Below are 24,056 nucleotides of genomic sequence, written 5' to 3'. Positions count from 1 at the left end.
CAGGAGAACTCTACACTCAGGGTAATCACTCCCAACACCCCTGGATCCTCATCCCTGTTGGAGTCTATGAAAAAGGCTTGGGAGCTAGGCAACATAGCCCTGTAGGCAAAGGGAAAGAATTTAGCTTTTATTTTATTTAAGAAGGAAAATTTGGTAGGGTTTTAAGGAATAACATGTAATGTTATTCGGTTCAGTTCAGTAGCTCAGTCGTGTCCGACTCTTTGCAACCCCGTGGACTGCAGCACGCCAGGCCTCCCTGTCCATCACCAACTCCTGGAGTTTACTCAAACTCATGTCCATTGAGTTGGTGATGCCATCCAACCATCTCATCCTCTGTCAGCCCCTTCTCCTCCCACCTTCAATCTTTCCCAGCATCAGGGTCTTTTCAAATGAGTCAGTTCTTCGCATCAGGTGGCCAAAGTATTGGAGTTTCAGCTTCAACATCAGTCCTTCCAATGAACATCCAAGACTGATTTCCTTTAGGATGGACTGGTTAGATCTCCTTGCAGTCCAAGGGACTCTCAAGAGTCTTCTCCAACACCACAGTTCAAAAGCATCAGTTCTTCAGCGCTCAGCTTTCTGTATAGTCCAACTCTCACATCCATATGTGACTACTGGAAAAACCATAGCCTTGACTCAATGGACCTTTGTTGGCAAAGTAATGTCTTGGCTTTTTAATATGCTGTCTAGGTTGGTCATAACTGTTCTTCCAAGGGGTGAGTGTATTTTAGTTTCACGGCTTCAGTCACCATCTGCAGTGATTTTGGAGCCCCAAAAAATAAAGTCTGTCACTGTTTCTGCTGTTTTCCCATCTGTTTGCCATGAAGTGATGAGACTGGATGCCATGATCTTAGTTTTCTGAATGTTGAGCTTTAAGCCAACTTTTTCACTCTCCTTTTCACTTTCATCAAGAGGCTCTTTAGTTCTTCTTCACTTTCTGCCATAAGGGTGGTGTCATCTGCATATCTAAGGTTATTGATATTTCTTCTGGCAATCTTGATTCCAGCTTGTGCTTCATCCAGCCCAGCGTTTCTCATGATGTAGTCTGCATAGAAGTTAAATAAGCAAGGTAACAATATACAGCCTTGACGTACTCCTTTCCCTATTTGGAACTAGTCTGTCCAGTTCTAACTGCTGCTTCCTGACCTGGATACAGATTTTTCAAGAGGCAGGTCAGGTGGTCTGGTATCCCCATCTCTTTAAGAATTTTCCACAGTTTGTAGTGATCCACACAGTTATACTTGTAGATATATCACTCTATGGCCATGAAAAAAATGAAGCATCAGAAGGAAGAGTGGGTGCTGGGAGAAGAGTTAGAAAGCCATCAAGATGGTCCAGGCAAGGGGTGATAGTGGCTTGGACTAGATTAGGCTCATTTGGGCTACATTTTGAATGTGAAGTTAACAGGAGGTTTGTTTGTGTTTTTTTTTTTCCTTTGGAGTATACTTGATTCCAGATGGTAAAGAATCTACGTGCAATGCGGGAGACCTGGGTTTGATCCCTGGGTTGGGAAGATCCCCTGGAGGAGGGCATGGCAGCCCACTCCAGTATTCTTGCCTAGAGCCTGGTGGGCTACAGTCCACAAGGTCGCAGAGCTGGACGTGACTGAGTGCCTAACACTTTGACTTTTCATAGTTGATTTACAGTGTTGTGTTAGTTTCAGGTATACAGGAGAGTGACTCAGTTATACATGTAGACATATCTATTCTTTTCAAAATCCTTTTACCATTTAGGTTGTTAGATAATATGAGCTGAGTTCCCTGTGCTGTACAGTAGGTCCTTGTTGAAAGTGAAAGTCACTCAGTCATGCCCAACTCTTTGCAACCCCATGGAATAGTCCATGGAATTCTCCAGACAAGAATACTGGAGTGGGTAGCCATTCCCTTCTCCAGGGGTTCTTCCCAACCCAGGGATCGAACCTAGGTCTCCTGCATTGCAGGCGGATTCTTTACCAGCTGAGCTACCAGGGAAACCCAGGTCCTTGTTGGCTATCCATTTTAAATACAGTTGTGTATATATGTCAGTCCCAAACTCCAGTGAATCTCTCCCCCTTTCCCTTCCCTCCTGGTAACCATAAATTCATCTCTAAGTTATGAGTCTGTTTCTATTTTGTAAGTAAGGTTTTTTTGTATCATTCTTTTTGATTCTGCATATAAGTGCTATCATATGATATTTGCCTTCCTCTGACTCACTTCTCTTAGTGTGATAATCTCCAGGTTCAAAACCCAGAAAAAAACAGACATGGAAGGTGAGGTTGAGGGAAAAATCTAGAATGATGCCAGCACATGCCTTGATGAAGGGCAGTGAATGAGTGGGCAAAGACTAGGGGAGGGACAGTATGGCGTGGAAACACAAATTCCATGGACTGGAGACTCACGAAAAAGCAAAGCATAAAATGGTTAACTGTTTACCTTTTACTGTTTGGGCTTCCCTGTGGCTGAGACGATAAAGAATCTGCCTGCAACACAGGAGACCCAGGTTTGATCCCTGGGTTGGGAAGATCCCCTGGAGAAGGAAATGGCAACCCACTCCAGTATTCTTGCCTGGAGAATCCCATGGACAGAGGAGCCTGACTGGCTACAGTCCATGGGGTCGCAAAGAGTCAGACATGACTGACTAACATTTTCATTTTTCACTCTTTTTTTTTTAAACTGTTTAGCACTTTACCATTTACAAAACCCCTTCTTATCTGTTATCTTTTATTTATTTACTGGCTGTACCATGCAGCACATAGAATCTTAGTTTCCCAACCAGGGATCAAACCCATACCCCCTGCAATTGAAGGGTACAGTCTTAACCACTGGACCTCCAGGGGAGCCCCTCATCTGTTATCTTAATTGGTCTTCATAAAACCCTTTGAGTTCAGAGTCTTTCTTCCTTTCTACAGCTTGAGAAAATCAAGCCCCAGAAAAGATGAATCTAGTACACTGACAAAGATCATGGTTTACCATGGGTTTATTTCTTGCTTCATGTAATGAATTCAGCCACCTTCAGTGCTTGGCCAGCACTGGAGGATACAGAAGGGAAGGAGGGACTCTCTCGTGTGTAATTGACACATGTTTAAGTATATCAGCTAATTTAAGCCCCCTGTGCGGTTCACATAATTCTATTTTGACAGCTCTGTAGGTGGCATCGATAACTGAGTTGTGAGATCAGCTGTCCAGTCAAGCAGCTTTCCGCCCCATCCGTGCAGGTCCCTTTATCTGCTAAATTACTCAAGACACCTGCTGGCCTGCCGTCATCATCGAGCACAGCCCGGAGGCAGCGGAGGGCAGGGGAATGCTCATCCCTGGGGGGCTTGTAATGATACTTGCTTTTATCGTCTCTTATATCTTTAACCTGAACATTAGGATTTAAATAGGACTTATCTCTTCGATGGTCATCCTTAATCCTGGGGTCAACTAGCTCATCTTGAAATTTTGGTGTCATTCGAAAACCCCTATAATGTAGGGAAATTGAAGAGTTACATCTAAGATACATGGGATCATCAAGCTTAGGGAAAAGATGGAGAGATCAAACAAAGCAAGGAATGGGTCAATAAGTGTGAGCAAGGTTTTGTGCTAAACACAATGGGATAGACAGCCTCATACGATGCAGTTACTGCTCCAATGTAACATGGTGGGATAAGAGGATGTGAAATTATGGAAGGTTTCTAATAGAAAGTTCATTTAAAAATTGAATTTGAAATTTAGGTTCCCAACATTAAAGACAGAAAATAATGTTTACTAATGCTGACCAAATAATGTTTACTCTGAACATGGTGTCAGATGTTAAAATGAATTGTGGTATCAAACATCATCCTCAAGGTATCCTAGATGTTCCCCCAAAGTCCTGACATGTAGCATTTTTCAGTCACTGTTTACTAAGAACCTTCTCTATTCAAAATTCAGAACCTTCTCTATTCTCTATTCAGGGCAAAAAACTACATATCTGTGTTGCTACAAAACATGGTCACTAGCCCCAAGAAAGGTTATTAAGAAGTAGAGGCATTTTGAGGATAGGGCCCAATGTATCATGGCTACTAAAGCATAGTAAATGGATGGATGGGTGAACAAATGAGTGAATTAGACACGTTTATAAAGGATCTAATATTAGGTAAAATGTGGTATGTGTTCTTTTCTTAAATCATATGTAAATAAAGGTATTGAATGTTAGCTTTTTTCATAAAAGTGAAAATCCTCTTTGTGTTTCTTTTAGTTAGGTTAGTGAAAACAGATGCTAGCATAGGTCTTTCATAAAAGCAAAAGGGCATAAGGCGAACATTCGAAATGCAGGAGATCCCCTGCCTGCTGTCAACGGCCAACGGTGTTGGTTCTACAGTCAGACAAACCCAGTGCGGGTATCTTGAAGTTCTTGGACTTGAACTTAACCTTCCTCTCTAAGCTTCAGAGTCTCCCTCTATAAAATGAGGACAATAACAGAGCCTGCATAATTGAGTTGTGAGGATTTAATGAGATAATGCCTGGCCCACAGTAAGCAGTCAGTGTTTATTTATAAATGTTTTATTCTTAACACAATAATCCAGGAGTGCAGAGATACAGATGAGAAAGTGGAGACTCAAAAAAGCAAGTAATTTATGTAAAGTCAAGAATGGAGCCTAGATTTAAACCCCAGTGTACAGCCCGGGGTTGAAGCTGTTGATAATGTCTAGAAAGCCTTCCCATTATTTCCCCCCTGGGCCAGAGTGGGAGGAAGCTGGGTAGGCCAGGTAGCTGGAGAGCAGAGAACAGCACAGGCATCTCACTAGTGGAGTCTGGCTTCCAGGAAATCAGCACACCATGGTGCCCTTGTTTTCTGAGCCATCTACTTAGGGTGACCCAGTAGGCCTGGCATGAGTCACAGCGGAGATGAAAAGATCTCTTACTCTTCAGCCAAATTAAAAATGAGAACTGGGCACAGACAGTCCCCCCTCCTCTTGTCCTAGTCATTAAGCATTAAAGTGCTTGCTAAGGGATAAAGCCTTTATTTGCTCCAGTGATTGCAAAATGTGTCTTCTCTCTGCATCCAAAACCAGAGGCTTCCAGGTCCCAGAGGTCTCAAAGTGGTGATGGTATGTCTGGAGCCAGGGGGAGGGCCTACCAGGTGATACAGTGCTCAACAAAGCTGATGACTCTTCTGTACATCACCACTGGTGCATGATATTAGGTCCATTAAGAGACATCTCTGCTCGGATTAATTCTCTGTGGTCAGTGAGAACACACAGCTAATGAAGTCCAAATCAGAGGTTTAAGCCTTAGACCAGTTCATTTTACTAGGGCTATGCCCTCGGAGGTGGGACAGGGGGACTCCCTGTGTCTATGAGCGCCAGACAGGGGTACCCTCTCTAAACATTGAACTGGAGGAGAAATGATGCAGAATAGGGGGACAGTAGGGTCCAGTTACAGAACCAGAGCTGGGTTCACATCCTAGCTCTGCCTCTTCCTGGCCTGGGACAAAGATAGATGGCTCTCTGATGCATCATGACTACTAAAGCATACTAATGATACGTGTTTATAAAAGATCCCATATCCACTAAAGTGTAAAGCAAGCAGGTTGTGAGAGTGGAATGGACTATCACACGTAGTTAGCACAGTGTCTGGATGCGAGGCAATGACTCCATCTACTTGAAGACAGTAGCTCTGACCTCTCCATGTATGCAAGTTCCAGGCACATTCAGGCACAATGCTGTCTGTCAGTAAGTCAAGAGCAGTGTTTTCCTGTCGAAAGCCAGCGCTGAGAACACAGAGGCAGAGCATGGGGAAGACAGGGAGGCAGCGAGCGGCCCCCACCAGCATCCCTCCATGCTGTGTGCTTGGGCTGTGCCCAGACCCTCCTTGTCCCGCTCTGCAAGGATATGACTGTCAGCAGGGAGCTGCTCCTCTCTCCCTTTCCGTGTTTACGCCTCTCATTGCAGTGATTATGTAGACAGCCTAGAAAATGGGGGCATCTTGGGAGTGCAGCCCTGGCCTCGCGGTGCCATGACAACCAGCTTTCCAGCGATCACCCCTAATAAGGGCCACACACTCTCGGTGTCTGCCACCTGGGCAGAGGTTCCCCGGGGAGTCTGAGCTTCTCTCGGAGCAGCTGCACGGAGTTTCCTGTTGGAAACAAATTATGAGAGGGAGAAAGAGAAAGCAGGGAGGTAAGTTTAACCTGTGATGTATTAAGTGTGCCTAGGGGCCTGTGTCATGTTGCTGAAGCCCACTGGCTATAGGAACACACAAATCCACAGCAGGAGACATACAGCCCCATGAACCCGCTTGTTGTCTCCCCCGCCCCCCAATAAACAGAGGGCTATCACAGTGAAAGACCAGATATGTCGGCTTGTACAGCTGGGCCTCGCTGCTACCACATTTCTTCATTCGGCTCCTGTCAAGACACCCACTGCCAGCTCATCGTCTTGTCTGGACTGGAGCCGCCCTTTCTTGCTGCCAGCTGGCGACAAGATGCTCCTTCAATAAGTATCTCTCCAGAATGGTGTTTCTCCAAAAGACACCCGCCCCGCCGGGCTAATAAATGATTAATCTTCACAAAGGGAGGACAGTCAGGCTCCACACGAATAAACTTGCCTGTGGATGGGAGGCCCAGTTCAGCCTTTAGATTGGCAGGTGAGCCCTCGGCCAGGCAGGTCCTCACTTCCCCTGTCTTTAGATCACAGAGTCCAGCTGAGGCTCCTTCAGGAGAAAGATCTAAGCCCAGAGCGAATGAGCGGGGAGCACGTGGCCCTTAGTGTCCCAGTCTCTCCACGCCTCTGTTTTCCTGAGCGGTGAGATGAAGCTCGTTCAGGCGGGGAGCATGTGCTGTGCTTATCACTAGTGCTGCCTTTCTGACTTACCACTAGTCATTCCCTGAACTAGGATGACTTACCTGTGAATTCCGAATATATATATTATTTAAAGATTTATTTTAAATAATATATATATTTTCAGAATTTACAAGTAATGACATGACTGACCGACTAAGCACAGTACAGGAAGTAATAGGGAAAAGTATGGAAAGTGGCCGCATTATCCAGTGAGAGGAAGAAAAGGGCGTGGTGGTGGTCAAGGAAGGCTTCGCAGAAGAGACAGTGAGCCCTGATGGCTGAACAGGAGTCAGAGAAACAGGGGAGCAGAGATAGAATGGTATTCTGGACTGGTTTTAGCCCCCGATATTTATGCTGATCTATTAATCCCCAGCGTCACAGTTATGAGGCAGTAGGACCTTTGGGAGACAATGAGCTCATGAAGGTAGAGCCCTCATGAATACAACATGTGTGTCCATGTGGACACAACAAGAAAATGACCCTCTGCACCTGAGAGCAGAGCCCTCACCGAAATGCAACCATCCTGGCGCTCTGCTCTCAGACTTCCAATGTACATGTATGTCTGTTGTCTGTAAGCTACCCAGTCCGTGGTATTCTGTAATAGCAGACAGAACTAAGACAGGAAGGGAATAAGCATGGACCAAGCTCTAGCACATGCTAAGTGCTCCATAAACATCGGCCATCATTAGTGAAGCATGCAAACCAGAGGTCACAAACTGCAGCCCACAGGGCTTACAGGTGACTTCTTTTTAATTGCATCCTAAAAATTCTCAATTAGTTGTTAAAAATGAAGCATCAGGGTTCCATGGAAAATTTGGACTTCAAAATGAGATGATCAGGCTATGCCAGACCAACACTTCTGGGTGGTCACAGTCAGCTGGAACTGAGTGGAAACTCCGGTTTGCCACAGTCCCTAGCACTCCCTGATGTATACCCATGCATGCTTCGTCTCTTTCACCACCCGATTGGCACCTGGAGAAAGGAGTTCTCTGACCCCAGCAGAAATGACAAATAGGCCAGTCAGCTGCCATGGAGAGTTTGAGCCAGTGAGAACTGGGCAGTAACACTGGAGTGCTGATCTGGGGCCTGATAGGAATGGCCCTGCATGCCAGGCCCAGTGGGCGGGACTGCTGGCTACTCGTGGGGGGCATCACTGTAAGTGACATTGCTTTGGGAAGAGTTCTCGTGGGCACAGCAGGGTCACACGCAACCTCATGTTCTGCTGCTAAATCCTGATGGTCTGTGAGCTAGCTGCTTGACTTGCTCTGCTTTGCTGTCACCGTGTTCAAGTTTTTCTGGATGGTGTCAGCCCATGCGGGCAGCAACCAGGATGCTGGGAGGAGATGGTGGCTGAGCTGTGACGAACCCAGCCCAGCTCGCTCTGGTCTGCCTTCTGGGCCAGCTGGAGAGGAGCAGCTGCTGAAAGGGAGTAGTCTCTTCAGGGACCTGCAGGCAGAGCCAGCAGCCGCTGGGGCCCAGAAAAGTATGAGCAGCTGCCCAGAGTCAGTGGGGAGAGCTCATAAACCGTATCTCCCCCTTTATGGGGGCTTCCCTGGTGGCTCAGATGGTAAAGAATCCGCCTGCAATGCAGGAGACCTGGGTTTGATCCTTGGGTTGGGAAGATCCCCTAGAGAAGGAAATGGCAACCCACTCTAGTATGGACTGTCTGGGGAAAGAGGAGTATTAATTTCCTGTTATTACTACATTAAATGACCACACACTTAGTAAACGCAGTGACTTGAAACAGTAGAAAGTTACCATCTTACATTCCAGAGGTCAGAAGTCCACCGTGTTTATCTTGCTGGGTCTGCAGGGTGGGCTCCTGCTTGGAGCTTCTGTGCAGGGGTTGGGAGGTGGGGGAGGTGTCTGCTTCTTGCCTTTTCGAGATTCTGGAGGCAGCCCACTTTCCTAGGCTCCTGGCCCTTCCCTCCATCTTCCAAGCCAGCAGTGGCTGAGTCCCTCTCACACTGCATCCTCTGACACAGCCTCTCCTGCCTCCTCCTCCTTCATACAGAGAGATGCTTGTCATTACTCTGGGCACAGTCAGATGATGCAGCTCCAACATAATTGCCCCCACTTTAAAGTCAAGTACTCAACAACCTAATTCCCCTCTGGCATGTAACACAGTCAGAGGTTCTGGGGATTATGATATAGACATCTTGGGCGGGGGTGAAACTTAGCAGCTTTTTTTCCTTCAGTGAAAAATAAAAGCACACCCCCCCATCCCCAGCACAAGTAAATGGTCCCACTCCTTGTTGAAGGAAGTGCCAAAGAGCACAAGATCTTTTCCATCCAGCTCACTCTTGTAACCCTAACACCTATCAGAGCGCCTCACACCTACCAGTCAGTCAAAATATGTCGGTTGAAGAGTACGTGACACTAGTATTTGTCGCCTTCTGATCATGTGTCAGGCACTGAGCTAGGTGGATTCTGACAACCATGCAAAAACAGGAACAGATGTCTGCATACTGAAAGTATTGATTCTGAATCTTGGTACAAAAACTTGACAAAGACAATCCAGCCTGTAAATGGTGGAGCATGGGTTCCAACCAGCTGTCGGCTCCAAAGACCACTGACATCTCCTGTAGCAGCAGAGAGACATTCCTTACTAAATCTTAGCAAATCTTCCTAAGCAATGATCTCATCTTCCAGCCTTCCCACACGAGCAATCTGTGCTGCTAGTCCCAGGCTCGCACTGTCCCCTCAGCTATGTGTATCACCCAGGCACAAACTCATGCTGGTTTCCCTGTCTAGCACAGGCAGCACCCCTACAACCCCAAAACGTATTCATCGAGAGTCAGCAAGCTCTGGTCTGCAGGTCATGTCTGACCTACCTCCTGCTTTGGCACAACACCAGCAAAGAATAAGTTTTTACATTTTTTAATGATTGAGCAAAAAATCAAAAAAGAAGACTGTTTCATGACATGTAAAAATTAGATGACATTGAGATTCCAGTGTCCATAAACAGAGCTTCATTGGAATAGACGCTCATCTGTTTACATATTCTCTCTGCTGCTTTCATGCCACAGAGGCATGACTGAGCAGCTGCAACAGGAACCAGAGGGCCCTCAAAGCCTAAAATATTTGCTACCTGGCCCTTGACAGAAAAAGTTTGCCAACCTCTGATCTATCTAGAGCTGACTAGTCATTCAAGGTTCAGCTCCGTTAAGTCTTACCCAGTCAGAGCAGCTGAGATCACATTACCCCAGATTGTCTCATCATTTCTGCTTGCCTGAGAATTTTAGGTCCATTTTTTTCTATCTAGAAAAAGATGTTTTGACTCATTATATCTTCACTTTGAATGATGATTTATTTTTCAATATTTATTTATTTATTTGGCTGCCTTGGGTCTTAGGGGCAGCACGTGGGATCTCTGCTGCGGCACGTGGGGTTTTTTCATTGCAGCGCAGGGACTCTCTAGCTCTGGTGCGTGGGCTCAGTAGTTGCAGCACGTGGACTGAGTTGGTCCACAGCATGTGGGACCTTAGTTCCCCGACCAGGGATCAAACCTGTGTACCCTGCATTGCAAAGCAGATCTTTAACCACTGGACCACCAGAGAAGTCTCCAAATGATTATTTATTAAAAGAGATGATATTATGAATTATGATACATGCAGAAATATCATGGAAACAGTTATTCAGAGGCCACAGTTCTCTCCTAGATGAACTGTTCCTGCTCCATCATGCTGTGCACTGTGTTGCTACAGTCTTCACTGTTAAACAATCACTTGTAGAATTAGTGAAGGTCTGTATGAAAAACAAATTGTAAAAATAGAGCCCACTGGGCTTGGTCGTTTCCCAGTTCAGAATCCGCTGAGTCTTCATCTGATCCAAGCTCCAGTCTCCAGCTCATGTCTGGAGACTATGTCATTATGCCCACAGTAGTACAATAGCCACTAATTAAATCTTAAACTTCTCTCGCTCTCCTTAGCTGGATAAAGGCAAGCATTATCGGTCTATGGGCATTCTTACTTACCGTGGGAAAACTGTTGGCCATTTTTCTTGCTGGAGAAAATTATTCAATGTGTCTTCTGTACAGTAAAGATTACTGGCTGCATCTCAATCAGTGAGCCTTTCCTCTCCAGGGGCAAAACTGTGGCCTGCACATACCTCTGAAGGAAAATTGCCATCTGCCTTACTCTGTAGGAAGATTGCCAGTTGTATCCCCATTGTGGGGAAACTGTCGGCCGTGTCTCCAAACGGAAAAGCCTGCCAGCTGTGCTTCTGCACAGAAGAAATGTCAGCAGAAGTGGGCGATTTAAAACCCTGTGTGTGATTCTGAGTCTGTTCCCTTTTTACCCCCATCCCCAGTTTCCTTTACTCTCTCTCTCATGTGCCTGAGTCATCAGAATGGGGGTGGGGCGGGGAGGGGCTGACCGTGTTCAGCACCAAATGAGAGGTGCATATACTGAGGAAGGTATATATCAACTGATGGTCCAGAGACAAGCTGTTGTGTGTCCATGTAATGGCCCAGGTAGAAGACCTAGAAATCGATTTAACAACCAGTAGCTCTTAAGATCTGGTTCCAGTGGAAAAGCACATCAGGCTTCCGGACTCATTGCACAGCAGGCTTGCATTAAGCAGCACCACTTCTGCACTGTTGCTGCCTCCTGTGTTATTGTGGGTACAAGCCCTGTGCTAAGCACTTGACGTGAAAGATCTCATCTGTTCCTCAGCCACACTAGAGGGTATATATTCCTCTGACATCTATTTGACAGATAAGGAAAATGAAGCTTGGAAGGATCAAGCCACTTGTCCAAGGCTTCATAACATAAGCAACAGAGCTGACTTTCCACCCAGACTCGCTGAGCTTGGAACTACCTGCGCGCTCAGCCCCCACGCCATATGCGACAGAGGCGTTGGGCCCCCTCCTGACCCTCCATCCTGGGCGTGAGTTCCTGTGCAGTGTCCAGTGTGAGGTCCAGAAGGAGCAGCCGGCCCAGGATCAGCCTTTACCTGTGGTCTCCCTCCATTCTTTCTTCTGCTGTCGCCAGCCTCTTCTCCCAGCACACAGCATGCTGCCTTTCTCCTTTGCCCCACTTGTCATAAATGTAGGTTTAGGTTTCTCCAAAGTCAGCAGCTTCCTTCTTAACTCTTCCTCTCTCTGATCTGTGGTTTTGACGCTTTCCCATGATTCCAGTATCTTATTCAGGTGCCAGTCATCTGAACTGTCTGAGGTGCCCGCCCTGGGCCAGGCACCATGAAAGATAACATCATGGTACTTTTTGGCTCCATTGTCTGTACATGTTAGAACACAAAACATTGTACCAGACACCTATTATAGCCTATAGGATTTGAAAGGAAGTGTCAGTGCTTTTTAAGAAAAATTTTGTTGGAGTATAATTGCTCTACAATCTTGTGTTAGCTCCTACTGCACAGCAAAGTGATTCATCTATGTTGTTCAGTCTCTGAGTCATATCCAACTCTGTGACCCCATGGACTTCAGCACACCAGGCTTCCCTGTCTCACTCTCTCCTGGAGTTTGCTCAAACCCATGTCCGTTGAGTCAGTGATGCCATCCAACCATCTCATCCTCTGTCATCCCCTTCTCCTCCTGCCCTCAATCTTTCCCAGTATCAGGGTCTTTTCCAATGAGTCAGCTCCTCGTATCAGGGGGCCATAGTATTGGAACTTTAGCTTCAGCATCTGTTCTTCCAGTGAAAATTCAGGGTTGATTTCCTTTAGGATTTAATACATATATCCCCTCATTTTTTGATTTCTTTCCCATTTAGGTCACCACATAGCACTGAGTAGGGTTCCCTGAGCTATACAGTAGATTCTCATTAGCTACCAACTTTATACTTAGTATCAATAGTGTGTGTGTGTGTGTGTGTGTGTGTGTTGTGTGTATATATATATCAATCCCAATCTCCCAATTCATCCCACCCCTCCCTTTTCCCCCGTGCCATCTGTTTGTTCTCTACATCTGAGTTTCTATTTCTATTTTGTAAATAAGATCATCTATATACCATTTTTCTAGATTCCACCAATGCACATTAATGTATGATATTTGTGGTTCTCTTTCTGACTTGCTTCCGTCTGTATGACAGTCTCTAGATCCATCCACATCTCTACAAATGACCCAATTTCATTCCTTTTCATGGCTGAGTAATATTCCACTGTGTATATGTACCTCATCGTCTTTATTCATTTCTCTGTTGACTGTAGCGTGATAACCCAAAGTAGATTCTGAGGAGGTCTGTTCTGGAGAAATATTGGGTTGCAAGTGATTTTCCAAGAAAAATAAAATGGAACGGGGGAAGGGAGGTGGTTTGATTCAATAAGATTTGAAAGCAGGATTAAAGCAGTGGTTCTCAACCAGGGGCAACCGTGGCCTTGGGATTTGGCAGTCTCTGGAGCCATTTCTGGTTGTCTCAGCTGAAGGATGTGGTTTAGTGAGCAGAGGCCAGAGATATTGCTAAACATCCTACAATGTGCCAAGCAAAGAATTTTCTGGCCCAAAATTCAGTACTGTAAAGGTTGAGAAATCTGGATTCCTAGATAAAATTTAATAATTAAATTTATTTTTAATGGAAGGATAATTGCTTTACAGTGTTATGTTGGTTTCTGCCAAATAGCAACATGAATCAGCCATAGGTCTACCTACGTCCCCTCCCTCTTGAACCTCCCTCCCATCTCCCTCCTCTCTAGGTTGTTACAGAGCCCCAGTTTGAGTTCTCTGAGACATACAACAAGTTTCTATTAGCTATCTATTTTATATATGGTAATGTATGTTTCCATGTTACACTCTCCATACATCCCATCCTCTCCTTCCTCCCCTCTCCCCATGTCCATAAGTCTGTTCTCTATGCCTGTGTCTCCATTGCTGCCCTGCAACTAATTTCATCAGTACCAACTGTCTAGTTCCATATAAATGTGTGAGTATATAATATTCATTTTTCTCTTTCTGACTGACTTCACTCTGTATAATAGGCTCTAGGTTCATCTGCTGCATTAGAACTGACTCCAATGTGTTCCTTTTTATGGCTGAGTAATATTCCATTGTGTATGATGTACCACAGCTTCTTTATCCATTCATCTGTCCATGGGATCTAGGTTGTTTCCATATCCTAGCTATTGTAAATAGTGCTGCAGTGAATGCTGGGGTACATGTGTCTTTTTCAGTTTTGCTTTCCTCAGGGTATATGCCTAGGAGTGGGATTGCTGGGTCCTATGGATGCTGAGAGGGATTGGGGGCAGGAGGAGAAGGGGGACGACAGAGGATGAGATGGCTGGATGGCATCACCGACTCGATGGACGTGAGTCTGAGTGAACTCCAGGAGTTGGTGATGGACAGGGAGGCCTGGTGTGCTGCGATTCATGGGGTCGCAAAGAGTCAGACACGGCTGAGCGACTGAACTGAACTGATGGTGGTTTTATTCCTGGTTTTTCAAGGAATCTCCATAGTGTTTTCCATAGTGGCTATATCAATATATCAACATACATTCCCACCAACAGTTCAAGAGGGTTCCCTTTTCTCCACACCCTGTCCAGCATTTATTGTTTGTAGACTTTTTTTATGATGGCCATTCTGACCCGTGTAAGGTGATATCTCATTGTAGTTTTGATTTGCATTTCTCTAATAATAAGCAATGTTGAAGACCTTTTCATATGTTTGTTAGCCATCTGTATGTCTCTTTTGGAGAAATGTCTCTTTAGGTCTTTTTTTACCTGTAGGACTTCTCAGCACTTTTAATAGATTAATTGCATCATCGACCCCCCCACCCCAAATTGAGTAGGACTTTCCAAAGCTCAATTGACTGCAGCATCTGGAATCCCTGACAAATTCCTGAGTGTTCTTCTGGAGTCATGATGAGAAGGCTAGCCTAGGATAATGGGCATTAGTAGAGGAAGCTGACCCTGCTTTTTAGCAGTTGTACTACAATGTACTGTGCATTTGTATGTGTTTCTGTTTGGAGATTGTAGTGCTTTTAAAATAGTGTCCTGATAACTCATTAGTTTTGAAATTTATTTTTTTGAAATATACTCTCTATTCTCTTCTTCAGCTCCAATTATATGTATTAACTTTTATCAATGTATTCTCTGTTTCTGTGAAATCTTTTTATATTCTCTATTCTCTCTGTTCTTTTGGGGGAGATGTTCCAGTTTATTCATTCTCTTTAGTTGTATCTGCTCCACTGCTAAATGCCTTTATTGGATTCTAATCACCCTTGTTTGGTTCTTTTTAATATATTTTCTAATTATCTGTGAAAATTCTTAATCAAGCATTTTATTTGTTGAAATTATGAAACAGTTATTTTAAAGGGTATTATATCATCTGTCTTTACTTGCTCTGTTTTATTCTGTTTTAAAAAGTTATTTGCCTCTGGGTTCCCTGGTATATTATTTTTATCTTTTTAATTGAGACTTTAAAATAAAAAGTAGAGGAAAGATGAAAGACAAGACCAGTAGAATTCGTCAATCTTATTGTCTGCGAGCTGGGAGGGACCTGGTTGGCAATCCTACCTCCATCATATTACAGACAAGGAAATCAGTCCAGAGAGTTGATGTTGTCCAGCCATTCAAATGAGAGACAATAGAGAGAGATTAAGAGCTTAGGCTGAAAGCAGACCGAGAGCATCTGTGCCTGCTGGGACTGATTTGTGGAAAAGCAAAATAAGATCTGTGAATAGCAAATGAATTAATGCATGTAAGGCACATGGCGTAAGTGGTAGCTTAGCAGGTAGTAAGTATTATTAAGAGCCAGCTAATTTGAATCCAGCATAGATTCCACCCAGCATTCTTGATTTCCAGTCTGATGTTTTTCCTGGTAGCCCATGGTGGGCAAGGGAAGAGATAAGAAGGAGCAGAGACATGGAAGTGGGCATGCACAGGCATGTCTAAAATACGAGGGAGTCTACTGTGACTTGATTGTTTAAACAGAAACGATACTGACAAAGCAAGGAGAGGCCAAATTGTGGAGGCAGGGTTAGTGAGGCACAGATGGTCAGTAGAAAGGCCATCTCTACTACTCATTACCTGCATGATCCTAGGCAAGTTACTCAACCTTTCCTGATCTACCTCATCTATTAAATTAGGACAGTGAGAGTGCCTTCCTCATAGGTTTGAACATTAAATGTGATGATGAATGCAAAGCATGAGGACCAAGAAAGGGTGGTAGATGTCATGATCGTTGTTGTTAATGTCATTACGGGGGTCTCCAAGACACAAGCATCTGTCGGCAGGTCTGACACGTCCTCAGTGAATAGTGCTGTGCTGTTAGGATTCTCTTCATGGCTGCTTCCTCCTCTGTCATGGTTCTCTTCTTTTCTTCTCTTGATGTCTTCATTTTCTAAAAGCTAGTCGCAAACCCTGCAAATCAGCAGGATTTCTAATGCCAAGCCAAGGGTCTTCAGGAGAAATACCAGTTCTGATTTGTCTTGAGATCTATCACTCAAGCACTGGACCCGCTTGGACCACCTATTCAGTAAACTACACAGAATGCAGTGATGCGCCACTTGCGTTCCACAAGCGCGCTTCCCAGCACCTTTATTCCCACACTGATGATGCAGTAAACTCACTCACTCACATCTGCAGCGCAATCTGTGGCTTGTTTAATGTTTATCTCCTCCCCTAGCCTGTGAGTTCCACAGGGATAGGACGGGGTCTCTTTGGCATATAGTTCAGGGCCTGGCATGCATCACCCAACAAATACTTTCTAATTTGCGTGTTCTCGGTAATGTACTAAGTGTAGCATGTGTGTGTGCATGCACACAAGAGACACTTAAATACTGAAAAATAATGGCTCAGCCTGGATTAGTGAAAAACTTGAATTACAGGTGACTTGTATTTTTCGTACTTTTCAAGGACTTCAATCTGGATGAATAAAGCATTGGTTTGATAGATTCCTTTTAGGACCTGCTTAGTAGATAAATATTATTTTCATTTAAAAAATAAAATGGATCATCAATATTGATTCATTTAACATATTTACTGAGCACTTCCTATGTTCCAGGGAATATAGTAGAATGAAATAGACAAGAACCCCAACCCTTATAGAGTTTGTATTCTATAGAAAAGACAAATAAAATCTTTCAAATGTCAGTGCACATAAACTGGGGAGATGGACAGAGGGAGGAAAGGCTGCCTTGTTGATGACAGACCACAGGGATTAGAATCCAGGGGTAAGAGATGTCCTGAGGGCCTGGACTTCCTGTGGTGAGGGTCTTGACAGGGTCATGCAAAGTCCTGGGGACCCAACCTTTGCTTGCCAATGATGGAGTAAAGCCTGAACTCTGGAGCTTTCGATAGAGGAGTTATGTACCTTAAGTGTTTGAAATCGATTCATTCCCTTGAGGACTTGTGTTGTCAACAGACTAGAGTAGGACTAGTCATCATTAAGAGCCCTTACACTGACTTTCATCTAGCTAATGCACAATAAAAAAATATTTAGTGTGAGACTTCCAGCTTTATAGGTCCATGATGTTATGTAGATACTACCCTGGTATTTTCTTACAGCTCCTAAAATAAGGTCTTGTACATAGTTCAAGGCAGCACTGCACCATGATTAAGAACAGAGACTTTGAAGTCAGACAAACCCAACTTCAGAATTCTACTTCAGGTAAGCTATGGGCTTCCGAGATGGTGCAGTGGTAAAGAATCCGCCTGCCAAGGCAAAAAATGCAGGAGATGCAGGTTCAATCCTTGAGTCTGGAAGATCCCCTGGAGGAGGAAATGGCATCCCACTCCAACATTCTTGCCTGGAAAATCCCACGGACAGAGGAGCCTGGTGGGCTACAGTCCATGGGGTTGCAAAGAGTCAGACGTAACTGAATGACTAACACACCCACCCACACACACACTCAGGTCAGCTACTCCATCTAGCTGTGTTGTCCTTCTATGGGTTGCAAAACCTCTCTGTGCCTTAGTTTTCACATCTGTAAAATAAGAAATCATGGTTCCCACTTTGTAGGATTGTTATAAGGATTAAATAAGATAAAATATGAAAAGTTTAGGGCCTAAAATATAATAAGCTTCCCATAAACAGTAAATATTAATAGCACTGAATATCATTGCTGAATGAATGGAAGGAATTCGTGGAGCTAATATTAAGACTTGGATAAGCACAGACATGTAATGACCTGCAGTGCTGTGCAGGTAGGCATGTTATTTATATTCTGGTCTCTGCATTCTACATGAACTTGTGATGGGTTGATTAAACATTCTCTTTTTTCATTTCACCTCCATCTTCTGGGGCTGTCACTTTAAGCCTTTACAGTGCTGCCACACTGGCCTTCCAATATGCCTACCATTTGGAGAACATATTCCTAGGTATAACCTTGTAATACTCATTTACATATTTACATCATTTAAATAGCCCCCAGGTTCTGTAGTCTTCAGCCCCAAATTCTCAAAAGAGTCTTTTTTATTGAAGTGTAGTTAACTTACAATGTGGTGTTTCAGGTGTACAACAAAGTGAATCAGTTATACATATATATTATTTTTCATATTCTTTTCCATTATAGTTTATTACAGGGTATTGAATATAGTTCCCTGTGCTTGTTGCTTATCTGTTTTCTATTTAGTAGTTTGTATCTCTAATCCCAGACTCCTAATTTAATCCTCCCCCCAGGCTTCTCTCTCTCTTTGGTCAGTCTTGTCCAATTCTTTGTGCCCCATGGACTGTAGCCTGCCAGGCTTCTCTGTCCATAGAATTCTCCAGGCAAGAATACTGAAATAGGTAGCCATTCCCTCTTCCAGGGGATCTTCCTGACCCAGGGACTGAACCCAGGTCTCCTGCATTGCAGGCAGATTCTTTTCTGCCTGAACCTCCAGGGAAGTCCCCCAAGAGGCTTAGTAAGTGAAATATGATTGGCTAATACAGAATCAGTGCATACTTTTCATGATAAAAATATCAGCAGCTGATATTTACTGAGGACCTGCTATGTGCCAAGCAGCATGCCTATTCTGCAGCTGGGAAAATGGAATCTCAGAGTAGAAAAGAAAATGTGAGCAGCTGATAAGTGACAGAGGCAGGAATTGACTGCCATCACTGTGCAGTTTTGCAAAGTCCTTCCCGTTTACTGACTCAAGCTCTCCAAATGCACTGGGTAGGGGCAACCAAACTTCAGGGCCATCGTTCCTCTCCCTATGGGGATGTTTGTATGGAGCATGCCTGGAGTTTCTAAGTCCCTGGTCCTAATGAGATTACCTTGCAGAGAAACTAAGGTAGAAATCTAGTATCCAACTATGAGGACACCAGCCGGAGTCCAGGGGCCTTGTTAGTGCTTACCAAGAGGTAAGGGCACAGACTGAGACACTGGGTCAGAGACGGTATCGAGTTCATGTTCTTCTGTTTCAATGAGTTTTTTAACTCTCAAGTTCAATTCTGATTGATGAGGGTTTTGTTGTTGTTGCTGTGAAAATTAGTGTTTTGGTTTGGCTCATGGTATAATTCAGCAAGACAACTCATTTGATTGTGCTAGATTTTCTACAAAGAATTTGGGTTAATTTTCTATTTTATATTGGGGGTATAGTTGATGAACAAAGTTGTGTTAGTTTCAGGTGTACAACAAAGTGATTCAGTTATACATATACGTATATCTTTCTTTTCACATTTAGATCATTACAGATATTGAGCAGAGTGTCCTGTGTCATTCACTAGGTCTTTGTTGATCATCTCTTTTAAATATAGTAGTCTGTATACGTCATCCCAAACTCTCAATTTATTCATCCCTCCCTGCCCCTTTGGTAACCCATAAGTTTGTTTTCAAAGTCTGTGAGTCTGTTCCGGTTTTGTAAACAAATGCACTTGTGTCATTGGTTTAGATTCTGAATATAAATGATATCACATGATATTTGTCTTTCTCTGACTTACTTCACTTAGTATGATAATCTTCAGGCCCATCCATGTTGCTGCAAATGGCATTTCATTCTTTTTAATGGCTGAGTAATACGCCATCATGTATATGTACCATCATTATCCATTCATCTGTTGGTGGACATTTAGGTTACTTCTGTGTCTTGGCTCTTGTAAACAGTGCTTTTTTGTGGTATCTTTGCTTTTGGTATCACGGTGATGGTGGCCTCATAGAAGGAGCTTGGGAGTGTTCCTCCCTATACAGTTTTTGGGAAGAATTTCAGAAGGATATGGTGTTAGCTCTTCTCTAAATGTTTGATGAAATTCACCTGTGAAGCCATCTGATCCTAGACTTTTATTGGGAATGTTTAAATCACAAGTTCAATTTCAGTACTTGTGATTGGTCTGTCCATATTTTCTATTTCTTCCTGGTTCAGTCTTGAGAGATTGGACCTTTCTAAGAATTTGTCCATTTTATTGGATTTGGTTGCTTGTAGTAGTTTCTTATGATCCTTTGTATTTCTGGAGAAGGCAATGGCAACCCACTCCAGTGTTCTTGCCTGGAGATTCCCAGGGACGGGGAGCCTGGTGGGCTGCCATCTATGGGGTCGCACAGAGTTGGACACGACTGAAGCGACTTAGCAGCAGCAGCAGCAGCAGCAGCAGTGTCCATTGTAACTTTTCTTTATTAAGGAAAATTGCTTTACAATATTGTGTTGGTTTCTGCCATACATCAACATGAATCACCCTCAGGTATACCTATGTCCCCTCCCCTTTGAACCTCCCTCCCATCCCATCTCACCCCATTGCAACTTTTTATTTCTAATTTTACTGATTTGAGCCCTGTTTTTCTTAATGAATCTGGCTAAAGGTTTATCAAGTTTATTTATCTTTCCAAAGTATGAGTTTTTAGTTTCATTGATCTTTTCTATTTTTTTCATCTATTTCATTTATTTCTGCTCTAATCTTTATGGTTTCTTTCCTTCTACTAACTGGGTTTTGTTCCTCTTTCTCTAGTTGCCTTAGGTGTAAGGTTATGTTGTTTGAGGCTTTTTTTTTGTTTCCTGAAGTAAGACAATATTGCTATAAACTTCTCTCTTAAACATTTTTTATTTTTTATAGGAGTATAGCCACTTAACAAACAATGTTGTGATGGTTTCAGATGAACAATGAAGAACACTTAGCCATACATATCCATGTATCCATTCTCTCCCAGACCTCCTCCCATCCAGGTTGCACATAACATTGAGCAGAGTTCCCTGTGCTATACAGCAGGTCCTTATTGGTTACCCATTTTAAATATAGCAGAATCTACATGCCCATCCCCAATTCCCTATCCTTTCCCTCCACCCTTAACGTGCCCCCTGCCCCAGCAGCCCCAAGTTCGCCTGTTAGAACAGCTGCCGTGTTTCGGATCCTTGGGCTTTCATTTTCATCCGTCTCTAGGTATGTATTTCTTCGACATCTTCAGTGATCCACTGGTTGTTTAGTAGCATATTGCTTAGCCTCCATGTGTTTGTGGTGGTTTTACTGCAATTTTTTTTTTCTGATAGTTGGTTTCCAGGCATATAGCATTGTGGTTGATGCTTGATATGCTTGATATGATCTCAATTTTCTTAAATTTACCAAGGCTCCCCCTCTGGTTGCCAGACCCCAAGGCTGGGGAGCCTGACATGGGGCTCAGAGCTTTCACTCCTGTGGCAGAACTTCTGTAGCATAATGATTCTCCAGTGTGTGGGTCGCCCACCCCGCGGGCATGGGGCTTGATTTTATCGTGATTTCATTCCTCCTACCATCCCATAATGGCTGCTGCTTTGGATGTATAATATCTTTTTGGTAGGTTCCGCCATTTTTTTTGTTGATGGTTGTGATTTTGGTGTTTTCATAAGAAGAGGTGAGATCACGTCCCTCTACTCCACCATCCTGTCTCCACCTCTAGATTTTCTACACAGCATTTCATAGCGACTCTGTGAGTGCATTGAACAGGCAGGAAGAGAAACTCTTGGGGGAAGAGTTACTCAGTAACCTGCAGGCTGATGTTTTGTTTAGCCTAAAACTGTAATAGAAGCACTTACCAAGCAGAATCATACTCAACTACCATTATGGTAGGTCAAAAATAATTAAATGTAGGCAAATGTGTATAGCTCAATGTCATGCAAGCTAACCACTTTTATAAGGCCAAGATTTTGTTAAATTATCTGGCTTTGGTTCCAAACAAGCAACAAATATTTTTTAATTTATTATTTATTGAAGGATAATTGCTTCACAGAATTTTGCTGTTTTCTGTCAAAACTCAACATGAATCAGCCATAGGTATACATATATCCCCTCCCTTCTGAACCTCCCTCCCATCTCCCTCCCCATCCCACCCCTCCTGGTTGATACAGAGCCCCTGTTTGAGTTTCCTGAGCCATACAGCAAATTCCCATTGGCTATCTATTTTACATATGGTAATATAAGTTTCCATGTTTCTCTTTCCATAGGTCTCACCTTCTCCTCCCCTCTCCCCATGTCCATAGGTCTATTCTCCACTGCTGCCCTGCAAATGTTCTTCAGGACCATTTTTCTTAATTCTATATATATGCATTAGAATATGAGATTTATCTTTCTCTTTCTGACTCACTTCACTCTGTATAATAGGTTCTAGGTTCATCCACCTCATTAGAACTGACTCAGATACGTTCCTTTTCATGGCTGAGTAATATTCCATTGTGTGTGTGTGTATATATATATGTATATACCACAACTTCTTTATCCATTCATCTGTCAATGGACATCTAGGTTGCTTCCATGTCTAGCTATTGTAAATAGTGCTGCAATGAACAATGGGGTACATGTGTCTTTTTCAATTTTGGTTTCCTCAGGGTATATGCCTAAGAGTGGGGTTGCTGGGTCATATGGTGGTTTTATTCCTAGTTTTTTAAGGAATCTCCATACCATCTTCCATAGTGGCTGTATCAATTTACGTTCCCACCAACAGTGCAAGAGGGTTCCCTTTTCTCCACACCCTGTCCAGCATTTATTATTTGTAGATTTTTTTATGATGACCATTCTGACCCGTGTAAGGTGATATCTCACTGTAGTTTTGATTTGCATTTCTCTTAATAATGAGTGAATTAAGCATCTTTTCATGTGTTTGTTAGCCATCTGTATGTCTTCTTTGGAGAAATGTCTGTTTAGGTCTTTTCGCCTACTTCTTGATTGGGTTGTTTTTTGGTATTGACTTGGTTGAGCTGCTTGTGTATTTTGGAAATTAATCCTTTGTCAGTTGTTTCATTTGCTATTGTTTTCTCCCATTCTGAAGGTTGTCTTTCTTACCTTGCTTATGCAAAAGCTCTGCAAAAGCTTTTATGTTTAATCAGGTCCCACTTGTTTACTTTTGTTTTTATTTCCATTACTTTAGGAGGTGGGTCATAGAGGATCTTGCTTTGATTTATATCATCAAGTGTTCTGCCTATGTTTTCCTCTAAGAGTTTTATAGTTTCTGGTGTTACATTTAGGTCTTTAATCCATTTTATCTTTGTGTATGGTGTTAGGAAGTGTTATAAATTCAGTCTTTACATGTAGCTCTCCAGTTTTCCTAGAACCATTTATTGAAGAAGCTGTCTTTGCCCCATTGTATATTCTTGCCCCCTTTGTCAAAAACAAGGTACCCATGTGGTGCATGGGTTTATTTCTGGGCTTTCTATCTTGTTCCATTGGTCTATATTTCTGTTTTTGTGCCAGTACCATACTGTCTTGATGACTGTAGCTTTGTAGTATAACCTGAAGTCAGGAAGGTTGATTCCTCCAGCTCCATTCTTCTTTCTCAAGACTGCTTTGCTATTCAGGGTCTTTTGCATTTCATATGAATTGTGAAATTTTTTGTTCTAGTTCTGTGAAAAATGCCATTGGTAATTTGATAGGGATCACACTGAATCTTTAGATTGCATTTGGTAGTATAGTCATTTTCACAATATTGATTCTTCCTACCCAGGAAGATGGAATCTCTCTCCAACTGTTTATGTCATCTTTGATTTCTTTCATTAGTGTCTCATAATTTTCTATGTACAGTTCTTTTGTCTCCTTAGGAAAGTTTATTCCTAGATATTTAATACTTTTTGTTGCAGTGGTGAATGGGATTGATTCCTTAATTTCTCGTTCTGATTTTTCATTGTTAGTATATAGAAATGCAAGTGATTTCTGTGTATTGATTTTGTATCCTGCAACTTAAGCAACCAATGTTTATTGAACATTTATGTGCAAAACTCTTAGTACAAAGATAAGAAAAAACAAAATTCTGCCTTCAAGAAGCTCACATCCTAGGTGAGATAAGCTGTGGATTGTTAAATACTAATGTGAAAAATGACGCTTTCTTTGGGACAGAACCCAGGCAAATGGTAAGTGAACGGGCCAGACCAAGTGTGATAGGACTTCAGAGAAAAGATCATTTGGTCTAAAATAAACAATATGTAAGTAAAAGATGAGGCATAT

General features: G+C 43.2%; 1 protein-coding gene and 1 long non-coding RNA gene across 7 annotated transcripts in view; one reads left to right on the top strand and one right to left on the bottom strand.

Annotated features, from left to right (window-relative positions):
• The window catches only part of PPP2R2B (protein phosphatase 2 regulatory subunit Bbeta), a 522,252-nt gene that overhangs the window by 477,465 nt on the left and 20,731 nt on the right, over nucleotides 1–24,056 (top strand). The gene's annotated exons all lie outside the window — the stretch shown is intronic.
• On the bottom strand, nucleotides 4,473–11,098 carry LOC121819650 (uncharacterized). Its single transcript, XR_009600867.1, has 3 exons — nucleotides 10,761–11,098; nucleotides 8,551–8,788; nucleotides 4,473–6,077 (listed from the first exon to the last, which is right to left on the bottom strand). It is a non-coding gene; the product is annotated as an uncharacterized LOC121819650 (long non-coding RNA).

The sequence above is a fragment of the Ovis aries genome, chromosome 5 (assembly GCF_016772045.2).
Source record: "Ovis aries strain OAR_USU_Benz2616 breed Rambouillet chromosome 5, ARS-UI_Ramb_v3.0, whole genome shotgun sequence".
NCBI lineage: Eukaryota > Metazoa > Chordata > Mammalia > Artiodactyla > Bovidae > Ovis > Ovis aries.
This window is presented reverse-complemented; position numbering and strand designations above follow the sequence as displayed.